General features: G+C 39.9%; 1 protein-coding gene across 2 annotated transcripts in view; it reads left to right on the plus strand.

Annotated features, from left to right (window-relative positions):
- Positions 1-355: 355 nt before the first annotated feature.
- RHBDD1 (rhomboid domain containing 1) overlaps positions 356-14,966 on the plus strand; it is a 160,449-nt gene continuing 145,838 nt past the window's right edge. The window contains exons 1-3 of one of the 2 annotated variants that reach the window (XM_025405174.1): positions 456-509; positions 2,503-2,584; positions 3,830-4,048. The gene's annotated coding sequence lies outside the window, so the exon portion shown is untranslated. Of the gene's footprint in view, positions 510-2,502; positions 2,585-3,829; positions 4,049-14,966 lie in introns of both variants that reach the window. The other variant, XM_025405173.1, reaches the window with a different exon arrangement.

The following is a 14,966-nucleotide window of genomic DNA, read 5'->3' on the forward strand; positions in this document are numbered from 1 at the left end:
GCTACCCAGCCTGCGGCTGCGCTGGGGCCCAGAAGGGCGAAGCTTCCCGGCAGAGAACCTGGGCAGAGGCTCCCGCTGGGGTAGGCGGCCGGGACCCACTCGCCGCTTCTCCCCTCGTCGTCGGGTCCCTTGAACGCAGGTCGCTTGTTTGCTTTACGCGTTGTGAGCAGCCAGTGGCTATTTATGGCAGTAAGGAATATTATTATCCACATTTCACGTGGAGCTTGGAAGACAGGGCGAGGGTGCGCACTCTCCTTACTGCGCTCTGCAACGGTCCTGCCCCGCAGTGCCCTCGCAGCACCCTCCGGGCCAGTGCCGCCTCACGCTGCCCGCAGATAGCAGAGCGCGGGCGCGCACAACTGGGCATGCGCCATGGCCAAGCCGTCCGCTTTAGGGCCCTCCCCTCCCGTACCCGGCCCGGAGGAACCGGGAGCGCCCGGGAATCGGGAATGTGCGTGATGACGCACGTGCACGCGAAGACGTGGGGACGCAGGCGGGTCGTAGAGAGCGTGAGTTTCCGCGTCTGTTTGGTCCGGCTCCTGTCGTCGGTTCTGAGAGGCGTCTCTCGCTGTTTTCCCGGGCTGCGGGCGCTGGCCGCCGGGCAGGGGCTGCTGGGCGGAGGTCGACGCCTCCCGGGGGGCCAGGGCGAGGGAGGCATGGCAGGGTTGGAGGCATAGCCTCCCCGTCCGGGGCAAGTTCGAGAGCGGGGAGGGCGTTTCCTGGGGCAACTCTACCGGGGTCCTGTGGACGTTGCCCCTTCTCCGCCGGACCGCACGGGAACGACGTGCCCACACTCGGAGGAAGGGGTTGGCGCTGAGCGCGTTTAAAGGGTTCCTTTTGAAAGCAGGAAGTTTGAAGTGAAGTTGCGTCAGCAGCAGAGCATGCAGTTTCAGGTGCTGTCGGGACAGCTTTCAGCTTCTCAACACAAGCCTAACTCTCACCGCAGTAATAACTCTTATTAGGGGACAAAAAATTCACCAAAGTAAAACCCTTTCTGCCCAAACCTAAAAACCTTTGGATAAACGTTTGCAAGAAACGGATCACATCCTTATTTGTTTTTCTAGACTGAGCATAAACTCTTTTGAAGACTCAGCGTTACTGTCAAAATGAATGATTGCCTGCCTACTTATGATTCAGTTATCGAGGTGTTTAGGTCTCCTTGCAGTACACTCAGTGACTCCCAGACTTTTTTTTTTTCCCCCTCCCTTTGAAATTGCTTGTTAGAAGGCTTTATCTAATTTCTCACATTTGTGTGTCTTTTAAAGGTGGTTCTAATAAACTTTAAAGGCTCCTGATTTGCTGCGGGCCTGCCATCGCTGTGGAAAACAAATATTCTTTCAAAGGAGAATAGAAGTGCGTTGGTTTCTAAATAGTCCCAATAGGACGCTAGCATCAGCATCACTTGGAAACTTTTTGGAAATGCACATTTTGGGATCTCACCCCAAACTTACTGAATCAGAAATATGTTTTAACAAGCCTTCCAGTTGGTACCAGTGCACCTGGATGCTAAAGTTTGAGAATTACTGGCGTAGTGATAACACCCATTGTGGAGTCACATATAATGGAATTTGAATTGAAGTAATTCCTAGATGGAGACACTTGGACATGTTACCTCACAGGGCAGGAGTATGAAGATGCAAGAAAAATGTTTAACACCAAACACATAGAAAACCCCCAAAGATGTTATTAAATAACTTACTAGAACTGCATAAAGTAAGTACATAGTTTGTGCTGGAAGGATTCTTCAGCGGGGTAGATATGAGTTGTAGTGCATGGATATTGGGACCACTGCTTAGAGGGTATTTTGTTTACCTCGGGATTCTCAATTCTGTGTAGTCAAGGTTGTTGGATGCAGGATGTTCAGTTAAAAGTTAAAGCGGTGCATACTAATGCTATTGTGGTTGTGGGATTTTTAAGAATAACGTTGGTATTTATGTTGAAGAGTAGTTTTTAATTCTTTGACCTTGTGAGCTCTTCAGTTTTATTTGTTTATTTGGAGACAGAGTCGCTTTCTGCCGCCCAGGCTGGAGTGCAATGGCGCGATCTGGGCTCACTATAACTTCTGCCTCCCAGGTGTAAGCGATTCTCCTGCCTCAGCCTCCCAAGTAGCTGGGATTACAGGTGTCTGCCACCACTCCCAGCTAATTTTTGCATTTTTAGTAGAGGTGTTTGCCAAGTGGTCTCAAACTCCTGACTTCAGGTGATACACCTGCCTCGTCTTCAGTTTAGTTATACCTTGTTTGACCCAGAATTTGGTAAAGACCAGAGGTAAGCACTAGTTTTGGAGTTGAGAAGTATTGTAACATAGTGACTTGCAAGCAAAATCCAAGGCTGAAGATGTTTCTATCCTTATCTTTGTTTCCCATATGTCATACAGCTCCACGGTAGCAAAGCTCTCATGTCTACTTTAGATACCTCCCTTTTCAGGAAGGATCACAGGAGTGCCCTCAACCTGCTGTGTTTTTTAGATGCAGTGTTTTCTTACAACTTTAATTCCTTCAGGGGCCCATTGTAGGGGGATAAAGAAATATTCAAGATTTAAAGCAGCTGCTCTAAAGGCTACGTTCACTGCAATGTTGAGAAGGTCAGTGCCAAACCGTGGTCTACACATGTCGTTTTGATTAGAGCACACTGCTCCCAAGGCTACACCATGGCTCCTGGATATTGAGAGTTTTCAGGTGAAACATGAGTCACTTTGGATGGATTATTCTGGAAATAATTTCGTTAGCTCTGCCGCCAAATTGGCACTGCCCCATCATGAAATGTTTATTTTTCAAAGGCATCAAATTTTGTTGTTGTTGTTGTTGTTCTCCCTATCGGAGAGACAGATTGCTATCCGTGGTTTTGGGTCAGACAAGTCTTTCTGCTCGGAATCTTGCGTCTGCTACTTAGTGATTGCGTCCCTTAGGCAAATTAACATCCTCCCCACTTGAATTTCTGTAAAGTAGGAGTCATAGGATGTGCTACTGCAGGCCATTGAATTAAATGAAGTAACGCATAAAACATGTTTTAGGCACAGAGGCGCAGTAAATATGTGTCGGACAAAGGGAAAAAAAGGTATTTGTCACCTCAAACCTAACTTTATGCCATTCATTTTGTAATATTTTTATAAAAGAGGTAATTTTGTTACCTAACTGTACTGCTTTTCTTTTTAACCATAAAATGCTGAAATGGAGTCAAAGCTTTCACATTATTGTGAATGAGAAAAAACACTTGAAAAAAGTTGGAAGTTTAACGTGGAAAAACACCATCTTCAGTTTTATCACTGTAACAGCAACTTCTAGAAATTGTTTTGGATGATTACAGGAGGGTAAACATCCAAAGGTCAGGGGATGAATAATAAAGTATCTTCAGTTAGTTAATGGGGACAGTCAACTAGAGAAGGGGACACTGTTACAGGAAATGAGACCTCACTGAAGGTATGCATCAAAGGATGAGAAAATGCTGTTAGCCCTGAAATTGCTAATATTTTTTAAAAACACAAGTTCTTAATAGCAAAGTGAAAAGTTTTACATTCCATTTTTAATAAGGGATAACAAAATTCTTACATGTATTTGTGTGTATATATTGCATATGAACGTATGAGTGCAGAAAATACTTGAAAGGACTCACACTAGGTGATAATGTTTATTTGTCAGTATATTGGAATACGGGGATGGGGACCAAGTGTAAAAGGAAATTATACATTTATGGAAAATTAGGTACATATATGTATATGTAAACGTTGTTTAAAAAATCTATTAAAAACAAGCGATTCTTTAAAAGGTAGATTTCCTTTTATGTTGCAATTATAGCCATGTAAGCAGTGGTCCTCATATCTTTTCAACAGGGAGCCTCTTAAACAGAATCTTATCTGTAAAACTCAGGAGCCGAGAAGCTTTAAGAGCAGTGAGGTTGAAGGGCACAGGCTCTTGGTCCTTGGCAGCGATGCTAGGAGGTGTGCCTAGGGAACCTAGGATTCTGGGGAGCTGGACATGAAGCTCTGTGGTGGAACAGAAATCCTCAGGGCATGAGCTATACCTAAAAAGTAATGGTATTAAGAATTGTGGTAAGTGGGATTCACAAACTTGTTCTGAAGACAGTTTCCAAGGTTGTCAGCCATGTCACCATATGGATGGCTTCTCATGCAGGGGAGTGAGTGATTATTGAGAAAAAAAAATCCACCTGACCCGTATTTTACAAAGTGGGATTCTGTGCTCTTTTTTGAGGAATTAGCTTTTTAAAAAATCCCTCCAAGTTGTGACAGTTATATCACTATTAAAAGTTATTTGGCATTTTAACTGACTGTTGTTTAGGATTACAAATGACTCAGGAAAAAAGAAACAGGGAGTCAAAGGAATTGTACTACTTGTGTTTATAGCCCTGTCATTTTTTTGTTGTATGGAAGCAACTTCTCTATATTTATATGGTAAAGTGCTTTTTTTTTTCAGAGAGTTAATTTTCAGTTAATGAGCCTTCATAAGAAAAATAATTTCAAATTTTAAGTATTTGTTAGATTGTTATTAACAGTGATAGTGATATTACATTGTCTTTTTCACACATCGAAGAGGGTTTCCTGGTGACAGCTGGAGCCTGGGGGAGGGGGAGTTACTTTCAATCAACCAGCTGCTTTGTGGCAGTATCATGATGGTGATATTTGAAAGCCCATAGATAATTTTGGCTGTATTCAGGGAAGAAAATCTATCAAATTTCTGGGAAGCAACAGATAGTGGGCAAGAGCCCTTTGGGATCTAGATGATGGCCAACTAACAATGTGTGCATTTAGGTTTGCATGTTGGAGTTATTTACCATCTAGTTTCTTGGACATTGTTACATGCACCTCATAATTACACAGCAATAGAATCTAGTTCTAAGGGCAGGAAAGGCTGATTAAGGAGAGGAAAGGAGAGTGAAAAACTTTGGTGATGTGCTACACGCTTTAATATAATACCCTATTTCATCTATTCTTGATGGTGATTCTAGGATGTAAGTGGAATTTTTTCTGTCTATGGATAAAGAAACAGAAGCTCTACAGTACTGATTATATGATTTGCCCAAGGCCACATACTAGTATACGATGGCATCCATATTTGACCCCAGATCTTCTGGCATTAGCTCCAGGAGTGTTGTCATTACACCAACAGCTGTTTCTCCAGGTGTTAACTTGCTTATGCATTTTTAATGCAAAGTCACAATATCAGAGTAGTAATGAATGAAATAAATATAAATGTTACTTACAATGACTTCAGTTTTATAAATAATGTATAGAGGTGTGTGTGTGTGGACTTGTGTGTGTATATGTGTGTTTTGGCAACTACATATAATTTGGGTTTTTTTTCTTTGAGTAAGAAGTCTCTTGGGCAATACTGTGAAAAAAAATTCACTACCTTTTTTTTTAAAATATATTGCTGATACCAGCAATATTGCAATTATGTGTGTTGCAATGAATCAGTTATGATTCTAAATTTGAACAAGTCTAGGAATGAATTTTGTGCACACTGCCCATGTAGTCCCCTTATCCTAACATATTGAAGGAATTTTTTTTTTCAAGGCATATTCATTTTTCATTCATTTATTTATTTTTTTGAGACAGCGTCTCACTCTGTTACCCAGGTTGGAGTGCAGTGGTGTGATCTTGACTCACTGCAGCCGGGACCTCTTGGGCTCAGTTGATTCTCCCACCTGAGCCTCCCAAGTAGCTGGGACTACAGACATGTGCCACCACATCCAGCTAATTTTTTTTTCTTCAGCTTTTAAGTTCAAGGGTACATGTGTAGGATGTGCAGGTTTGTTACATAGGTAAATATGTGCCATGGTGGTTTGCTGCATAAATCATCCAGTCACCTAGGTATTAAGCCCCACATCCATTAGCTATCGTTTCTCCCTGCCTACCACACCTCCCTGACAGGCCCCAGTGTGTGGTGGTCCCCCGCCATATATCCTTGTGTTCTCATCATCTAGCTCCCAAATATAAGTGAGAACATGCAGTGTTTGCTTTTCTGTTCCCATGTTAGTTTGCTGAGGAAAATGACTTCTAGCTTTATCCATGTCCCTGCAAAGGACATGCTTTCATTCCTTTGTATGGCTGCATAATATTCCATATGTACATCTTCTTTATCCATCTGTCATTGATGGGCGTTTAGGTCAATTCCACATTTTTGCTATTGTGAATAGTGCTGCACTGAACATATGCATGCACGTATCTTTAAAATGGAATGATTTCTATTCCTTTGGGTATATACCCAGTAATGGGAATGCTGGGTCAAATGGTATTTCTACCTCTAGGTCTTTAGGAATCACCAGTCTGTCTTACGCAATGGTTGAAGTAACTTACATTTCCACCAACACTGTAGTAGCATTCTGTTTTCTCTGCAACCTCACCAGCATCTGTTGTTTTTTGACTTTTTAATAATACCCATTCTGGCTGGCATGAGATAGTATCTCACTGTGGTTTTGATTTGCATTTCTCTAATGATCAGTGACGTTGAACTTTTTTCCATATGTGTCATGGCTGCATGTGTGTTTTCTTTTGAGAAGTGTCTGTTCATGTCCTTTGCCCACTTTTTAATGGGGTTGTTTTTTTCTCCTAAATTTAAGTTCTTTGTAGACTCTGGATATTAAACCTTTGTCAGATGGATAGATTTTAAAATTTTTTTCCCATTCTGTAGGTTGTCTGTTCATTCTGATGATAGTTTCTTTTGCTGATTAAACTCTTTAATCAGGTCCCATCTGTCTATTTTTGCTTCTGTTATAATTGCTTTTGGTGTTTTCATCATGAAATCTTTGCCCATACCTATGTCCTGAATCGTATTGCCTAGATTTTCTTCTAGGGTTTTTATAGTTTTGAGTTTGACATTTAAGTCTTTACTTCAACATGAGTTAATTTTTGTGTGTGATATAAGGGGTCTAGTTTCAGTTTTCTGCATATGGCTACCCATTTCTCCCAGCACCATTTATTAAATAGGGAATCCTTTATTTGTTGTTTTGCCAGATTTGTCAAAGATCAGATGGTTGTAGGTGTGTGGTCTCATATCTGAGTTCTCTAATTTGTTCCATCTGTCTATGTATCTGTTCTTGTACCAGTACCATGGCTGTTTTGGTTACTGTAGCATTTTAGTATAGTTTGAAGTGTGGTAGTATGATGCCTCCAGCTTTGTTCTTTTTGCTTAGAATTGTCTTGGCTACTTGGGCTCTTTTTGATTCCATAAAATAGTTTTATCTAAATCTGTGAAGAATGTCAATGGAAGTTTAGTGGGAATAGCATTAATTCTATAAATTACTTTGGGCAGTATGGCCATTTTCATGATATTGATTCTTTCTGTTCATGAGGATGGAATGTTTTTCCATTTGTTTGTGTCCTCTCTGATTTCTTTGAGCAGTGGTTTGTAGTTCTCCTTGAAGAAGTCTTGCACTTCCCTTGTTGGCTGTATTCCTAGGTATTTTATTCTTTTTGTAGCAATTGTGAATGGGAGTTCATTTATGATTTGGCTCTCTGATTGCCTGGTGTTGGTGTATAGGAATATTAGCAATTTTTGCACATTGATTTTTGTATCCTGAGACTTTGCTGAAGTTGCTTATCAGCTTAAGAAGCTTTTGGGCTGGCACGATGGGGTTGTCTAGGTATAGGATCATGTCATCTGCAAACAAAGGTAATTTCACTTCCTCTCTTTTTGAATACCCTTTATTTCTTTCTCTTGCCTGATTGTGCTGGCCAGAACTTCCAATGCTATGCTGAATAGGAGTGGTGAGAGAGGGCATCCTTGTCTTGTGCTGGTTTTCAGGGGGAATGCTTCTAGCTTTTGCCCATTCAGTATGATATTGGCTGTGGGTTTGTCATATATGGCTCTTGTTATTTTGAGGTATGTGCCTTTGTCATATATGGCTGTTATTATTTTGAAGTATGTGCCTTTGTCATATATGGCTGTTATTATTTTGAGGTAAGTGCCTTTAATCCCTAGTTTTTTGAGAGTTTAATATGAAGGGATGTTGAATTTTATCGAAGGCCTTTTCTGCATCAATTGAGATAGTCATGTGGTTTCTGTCTTTAGTTCTGTTTATGTGATAAATCACATTTATTGATTTGTGTATGTTGAACCAACCTGGCATCCCGGGATGAAGCCAACTTGATTGAGGTAGATAAGCTTTTGGATGTGCTGGTGGATGCAGTTTGCCAGTATTTTGTTAAGGATTTTTGCATTGATGTTCATTCATCAAGGATATTGGCCTGAAGTTTTCTTTTTGGTTGTTGTATCTCTGCCAGGTTTTGGTATCAGCATAATGCTGGCTTCATAGAAGAAGTTAGGGAGGAGTCCTTCCTTTTCGATTGTTTGGAATAGTTTCAGCAGGAATAGTACCTGCTCTTCTTTGTACCCTGGTAGAATTCAGCTATGAATCCATCTGGTCCTGGGCTTTTTTCGGTTGGTAGGCTATTTGTTACTGTTTCAATTTCAAAACTCATTGTTAGTCTATTCAGGGATTCGATTTCTTCCTAGTTCAGTCTTGAGAGGGTGTATGAGTCCAGGAATGTAGCCATTTCCTCTGGATTTTCTAGTTTATGTGCATAAAGGTCAGCAGCTATGTGAGCTCTTGAGGTTTGGGGAGACTTGGTAGATCTGGAAAACTCTTCAAATTAACGCTCTGAGAACCAGCTCCAAAAGTTGTTGATCACATAGTTTCTCAGCACAAGTTTTAAATTCCAGGGAAATAGTTATTATTCCAACTTTGGTCACTATCACCTTGGACCAGTATTAGAAATGGCCCCCTTGATTGATAGCTGCCCCCCCCACCCCTGTCCCCCACCGAAGACCACATCCAATGGGAGTGAGAGACAGATTCCTGTTACTGAAAAAATGAAGTATTGATGCTATGCAGGCAAAAAGCCCTGAGCTGTTCCCTATCACTTAATAATTTGTGGACATCCCATGTGGTTTGTGGTAATATAACATATATTTGAAGCATGGCATGCTTTTTCCCTCTTTTCACTAGTTGTTGTGCAGGGAAGACTTCAGTTACATAAATAATTCACAAACACTTCTTACACAGATTAATTTAAATGGGGGCAGGGAGCAGTGATAGCTCTCATTTTTTCATTGACTTTAGGTAGACAAAGAAATCTGGTGCAGAGTAAACCTGAGAATGGAACTACTTAAATCCTGTTGAAGCAGCGATCATGGGATGCTGGCATTGCTGTTCCCTGTGTGCCTCCTGGTTTAAAAACCTAGGTCTGAAGGGCTGTCAGTTGGAGAACTTTAATGAGCCTTCATTACACTAAACCTTGTGGTCTCTGAGAGAAGAAATTGGCTTATGATTGATACTGGAAATCATAAATGGCGATGGGTCAGAATTGGAGTTGGCACTAATTCACCTAGCAGTAGAGCGAAATTTAAGGTTATATACAAAATCTGGTAGTTTCATTTTTTAGCCATTATTTTTTATGTATAAATATAGTCTAATCATTTTCGTTTATGCTATGTAACACTTCTAAAAGGTGGAGAAAGAATTTTGCCAGCTGACGCTGACTTTTTTTTTTTCCTCCTAAAATGGAGGCTCATTAAATTCTCAAATCATCAGATAATCTTGACAGAGATCCTGGTTTGAGATTTTACATAAAGCTTATTTAAATGAAAACATAATTTCTGCTTTCAGGTTGCTTCTCTGTATTTGTTATACTTTTTAAAAAATGTATGTGTAATTTAATCACATTATGCAGTTTTAAAATGTAGGGTCACAGAAAGTCATGGAAAATGTTAATTAGTTACTGTGTTATCAAAAACATTTTAAGTCTTATTTGTTTATATGGGCAAAACCACTATCATGTCACAATTTGTGATTTTGTGTAATAAATATATATACATAATCCCATTTAATCCTCGTGAAACCAAATGAACCTATGTTATCTTCTTTTACAAGTGAAACTCTGAAGGTTAACTTTCCTAAGGGCACGTGGCTGGTGTATCGTAGAGCCAAGGACCATGCCCTTAACTGCTGTCCTATACTGCATATGTTAATATTGCTACCCCTGTATATAATTTTGGCAAAAAGCACTGGGACATTTCTTTTCCCAAAGCCCATCTCTTTACTTTCAGTTTCCTGACAACTTCTTTATATTCTGAAACTGTTAAAAATGTGTTGTATTATCCATCATCTTGTGCTTCTGTTTGCTGTGAATGTGGCAACAGCTCCTGTATTGCAGCAGTGTGCCCTGTGAAGCTGTTTGTTCTTTACGTCTTAGAGCAGCCTGACAGCCTTTCGTGTTGAATTCAACAAGATTGCTTTTCATTTAACGAAGCTGAATGTTGCTTTCTAGGTGAAAAATAATTAAATGCTTTTAAAGATATATTTGATTAACAGGAAGCTGATCTGTGTAAATTAATTATAACTGTAATGATGTCATAGCCTTGTCTTTTGTTATTAACCAGGTAATTGACCAGCAGTTTAGAAGCTTATTGTAACTGACGGTTAGTAGTTTGACCTTGTGTGCTGTCTGGAAGTGAAACATGCGCAATGAATGTAAATGCAGTTTGTTCATTGAGCTGCATGTGTTGTCAGAACATCTGATCTTGGGTTCTTGTTTTTATTTTTCCATTACTTCTTTGTTGAAATTGGTGGTCAGGATTATATACTCACAGTGAATATTATACTTATTTATCTTACTGAAAGCATCTGGCCAAATGGAAATGTTGCTTGTGTCCTTGAATAACTATAATCAGACATGAAACCTTGGCACATTTAGGACATACAGTCAAGTAAACAAATGCCAAAATTAAATGAATCTCATTTTTAAAGTTTGTATGAAGGATAGTAAAACAACTTTTGATAGAGAAATCAGAAAAGGAAAAATAGGGGCATATTTGATAGAGAATTTATCCCCTCTAATTCTGATTTGTCTGAGAAAATTAAAAGCATGTGGTATTTTCAATATTTGAGTAATGAGAACTTCTAACTTTTGTAGGTTTAATTAAAGAATGGAAGTGTAGGCCGGGTGCGGTGACTCACACCTGTAATCCTAGCACTTTGGGAGGCCGAGGCGTGTGGATCACCTCAGGTCAGGAGTTCAAGACCAGCCTGGCCAACATGGTGAAACCTTTTCTGTACTAAAACTGCAAAAATTAACCAGGCTTGGTGGCGAGTGCCTGTAGTCCCAGCTGCTCAGGGGGCTGAGGCAGGATAATTGCTTGAACCTGGGATGTGGTGGTTGCAGTGAGCTGAGATTGTGCCATTGCACTCCAGCCTGGGCAACAAGAGTGAAACGCCATCTCAAAAAAAAAAAAAAAAAAAAAAATGGAAGTGTGAGAGTAAAACATGGAGAACATGCAGTAGAAGTGGGATAATAATGACTGACAACCAGCCATTATTAAATGGTTAAAAAATATGTAAGTACTGTGAATGTAAGAAAATATGGCATTTTACCTTCAAAAGTCCTGACCTTTGCTTGTGGAAGTAGTTGTCAGGATTGCATCTTATGAATTTTTGTCAAGTAGTGGGAGGAGGGTTTTGTCAAGTAGTGGATGGAAAGTTGTTAACTGCACCTGTGAATAGGTATAGCTTATAATGTACTCCGACCTGGGGTAACTGATAGATGTTTGAAATGTATAAACTTGTTCATTTTGTGAATTTCTGTGCAGTTTGCCTCAGCAGGGTGCAGTTTTCTGCATGCATCAAAAGTGAAATTTGCGCTTTTGCTCAAATTATTCCCTAATATACAAGTTGCATTTGAGCAAATTTTTTCATTTCAAAACAAGCATTATAGCAGAGCAGAATGGAGCATACTAATTACTTCTACATCCCTAAACATTATTGTATTTTATGTCTCTACGGTAACAACACATACATGCTGTTTTCTTTCTTTAAAATACCTTTCTTTCATCCACTTTTTATCTTTCAAAGCCTGACTGGGCTGAGGAAACTTCCCTAAGGTTTTCTCTGAATTAGACTGCCTTAACATTTTCAATATTGACGTATATTTTTACGTTATTTGCCCATTTCCAAAAAGTATCTGTTTTACATGACATAAGACACAAGCTTGTAGTAAAGAAAGAAAACAACCAACCCAAATGGTTGCGTGGCTTTCAGCAGAGGGAAGCATATTCATTTACTAGGCAGACTTAAGCTTTTTCTAGCTGTGATGAGATTTTGCATGAGAAACATTGTCTGAATGGTGCTTCACAACGATATAAAGATGATTCTTTGGGTGAGACCTATGTCAAGGCCTCTAATATTAGATTATATCTCCGCAAACGTCATTCTATAAAGACAACATGATATGAACTGACCATGCAGCTTTCAGTGATCTGGCAAAACACAAGGACAGTGATCCTTTATGCTAGTAATTCTTAAAAGGTAGAAAAGCAGTTTTCGCCCCTCTGACTTCTCTCTCAGAGTAATCCTTGCTTTGCAGGGTAGGGCCTGGGGGTGAAGGAAAGCCAAGATGGAACGCCTTGCAACTCCCCAACCCCCTGAAGTCCTCCCAACCAGAGTCCTAGCCAGCCAGATGGCTGGCCCTGGTAGGATAAAGTTGGAGAAGGTGTGGGTGCTTTTCTATTTACATAGAATACATTCTAAGATGAGAAAAATGAAATTTGGATTATTGTTACTTTTTTTTTAAACTTGATTTTTAAAACTGATTTTTTTTCTTTTCTTTTCTTTTTTTTTTTATCTGTGACTGTGATAACAAATACCAAAAGAAGTTGGGTATTTGAACATTACTTGGTACTATTCTCTATAGTATTCTATGCTGTATAGATCTACAAACTTATATTCTACATCAATTGTAACTGTTTTCTTGTCCTCAAGAAAACAGTTACAATTGATGTAGAATATAAGTTTTACATAGTGAGATTTTCTATATTTGAAATGTTTTTAAAATGCCTGAATATTTTAACGTGTAATGGAAGTCACCAGATACCTTTCTTGGGAAAAACTATTCCTTATGCCGAGATGATGTCCTCCCTAATTTTTTGGTAGTCAAAGTGTCGTATCTTACTAGTAGACAATTGGGGGTAACTTCTGGTCTCAGCTCTGACACATAAAGATACTAGAAGTCATCATCGTCACAATAAAAAAAGCTGGACAAACTGAAAAATCAAATACTTTCCGTAGGTCCCTCAGATAATTGAGGTCACAAGTCAAATCACCACCCTGAAATCTGAAAGGCTCATGTAAAGAATCAGCCAAGATCAACTTACGGGAAGCCACTAAAGGCAGTAACCAGTAGGGACGCTTAAACAGTAATTTTGGTGAGTTGCTGAGTCTGAGTGTAGAATAGCTTGAGAATTAAGAACTCTTTTTTGCAGACAAACTGTACCACAATTTCATTTTAAGGACAGAGCCTTGGGAGCTAGATTATTTTGATTAAAATCCCTGCTCATCTATAAAATGGTTAATAATAATACCTACTTTATAAAGTTTAGAGGATTGAATAGGGTAATCACGTAAAGTTTGAGAGCAGTTCTACAGATTAACTAGTAATGTGGTTGTATGTCACTTTGGCTGATGGTTTGACTTTTTGTATTTTAGAATAACTATCAATCAGTAGCAAAATGGGATTTCTTTTTCAGTCATTAAAAAATAGCTGTGATTTATTGAGTGATTACTGTATGCCTGGCATTATCTAAGAATCTCAATGTTTTAGGTTGTTTAGTTTGTATAAGAACTTTAGGATCAGGTTTAGCTATTATTACTCCATCTTACATGGTGGGAAACTGAGACATAGATTAAGTGACGTGGGCAAGGTGACATAGCTCTTAAAGCTAAAGCCAGTCAGTAGGACCAATTTAGGTTCCAGATTGTATGCTTTTAAGCTCCAATGTATAAGGAAAACACACCATTTGGAAGAGATGATGAAGGTTCCCTGGTGAATCCTGCTGGCACCGGTGGAGTAAGCATATGTGCAGGAAGCATTTGGGAGGTTAGTGAGCACTGGCATGGGCAGGGAGCCTGTCAGGAGGGAGTCAGGTCGGGAGCTGGCTTTGAGGATTGGGAAGGAATTGCATGGGTTGGTGGAGGCAGGTGTGTGTCTCAGGCTAAGGTGCCATGGTAGCATTGCCCTCAGGCTCCGCCCACATCCCCTGGCCCTTAGGGGACATTCCAGCAGGCTTCTAGCCTCCAGACCCTACATTTCTTTGATCAAGTGCTTTCTCTGGCCCCGGATGTCCTTTTTGCCTTCTCTGGTAACGCGGCAATGACAGACAGTCAAGGCAGACTCCCTTGCCCTGTGGGCATAACACTGAGCCATATCTATATATCTATATCTATGTGTGTATCTATATCTATTTCTATATCTATATCTATTCTAGCTCTCAGAGTTCCCCAGTGAGATTAAGCTCCAGTCATTCACAGTGATAGCTCTTTTGAGAAGATATATATATATTTTCTGTCTCTCTAAATATATATGTGTAGGTATTATTTTTTACATCTTGCCATTCCTGTCGTGCTTCCCTACTCCCCAGTCAGTGTATTGGTCATCTCCCAAATAAGTGACTTCCACAGGGACCCTTGTCTTACAGCTGCTTTTTGGGGAAGCCCAGACTAAAACAGTAATGCACAATAATAATAACAACAAAGAGCTTCGTTTGTTAAGAGCGTGCTAACTGAATCTTTACTGACCTATCTTACAGATTGGGAAACAGACGGGGGTTGATGAGATAATTTGCTCAAGGTATCTAATACAATGAATAGACTGGCGTAGTGGTCTTGAGTGGCTTGATGCTAGTCAGCCATCTTAACCACCTCTTGGCGCTGAGCAAACACCTAAAAACAAACATGATCTCTGATTGGGAAACCAGTCGTAGGAGGAGTGTAATAGAAAATAAGGTTAAATACTCAGTGTTTTAAGTTAAATTTCTGCGGTTTCAGAGAGGTCTTTTAGCAAGGGTCCTCTATCCTGCCATTACAAGAATGCACAAAGGGTTTCATTCTTTTTTTTTTTTTCATTCTTTTAAAACTGTGTGGGTTGGATTTATGGCATCAGAGTGACCCTAGTTAATCTG

This window comes from Theropithecus gelada, chromosome 12 (assembly GCF_003255815.1).
Source record: "Theropithecus gelada isolate Dixy chromosome 12, Tgel_1.0, whole genome shotgun sequence".
Taxonomy (NCBI): domain Eukaryota; kingdom Metazoa; phylum Chordata; class Mammalia; order Primates; family Cercopithecidae; genus Theropithecus; species Theropithecus gelada.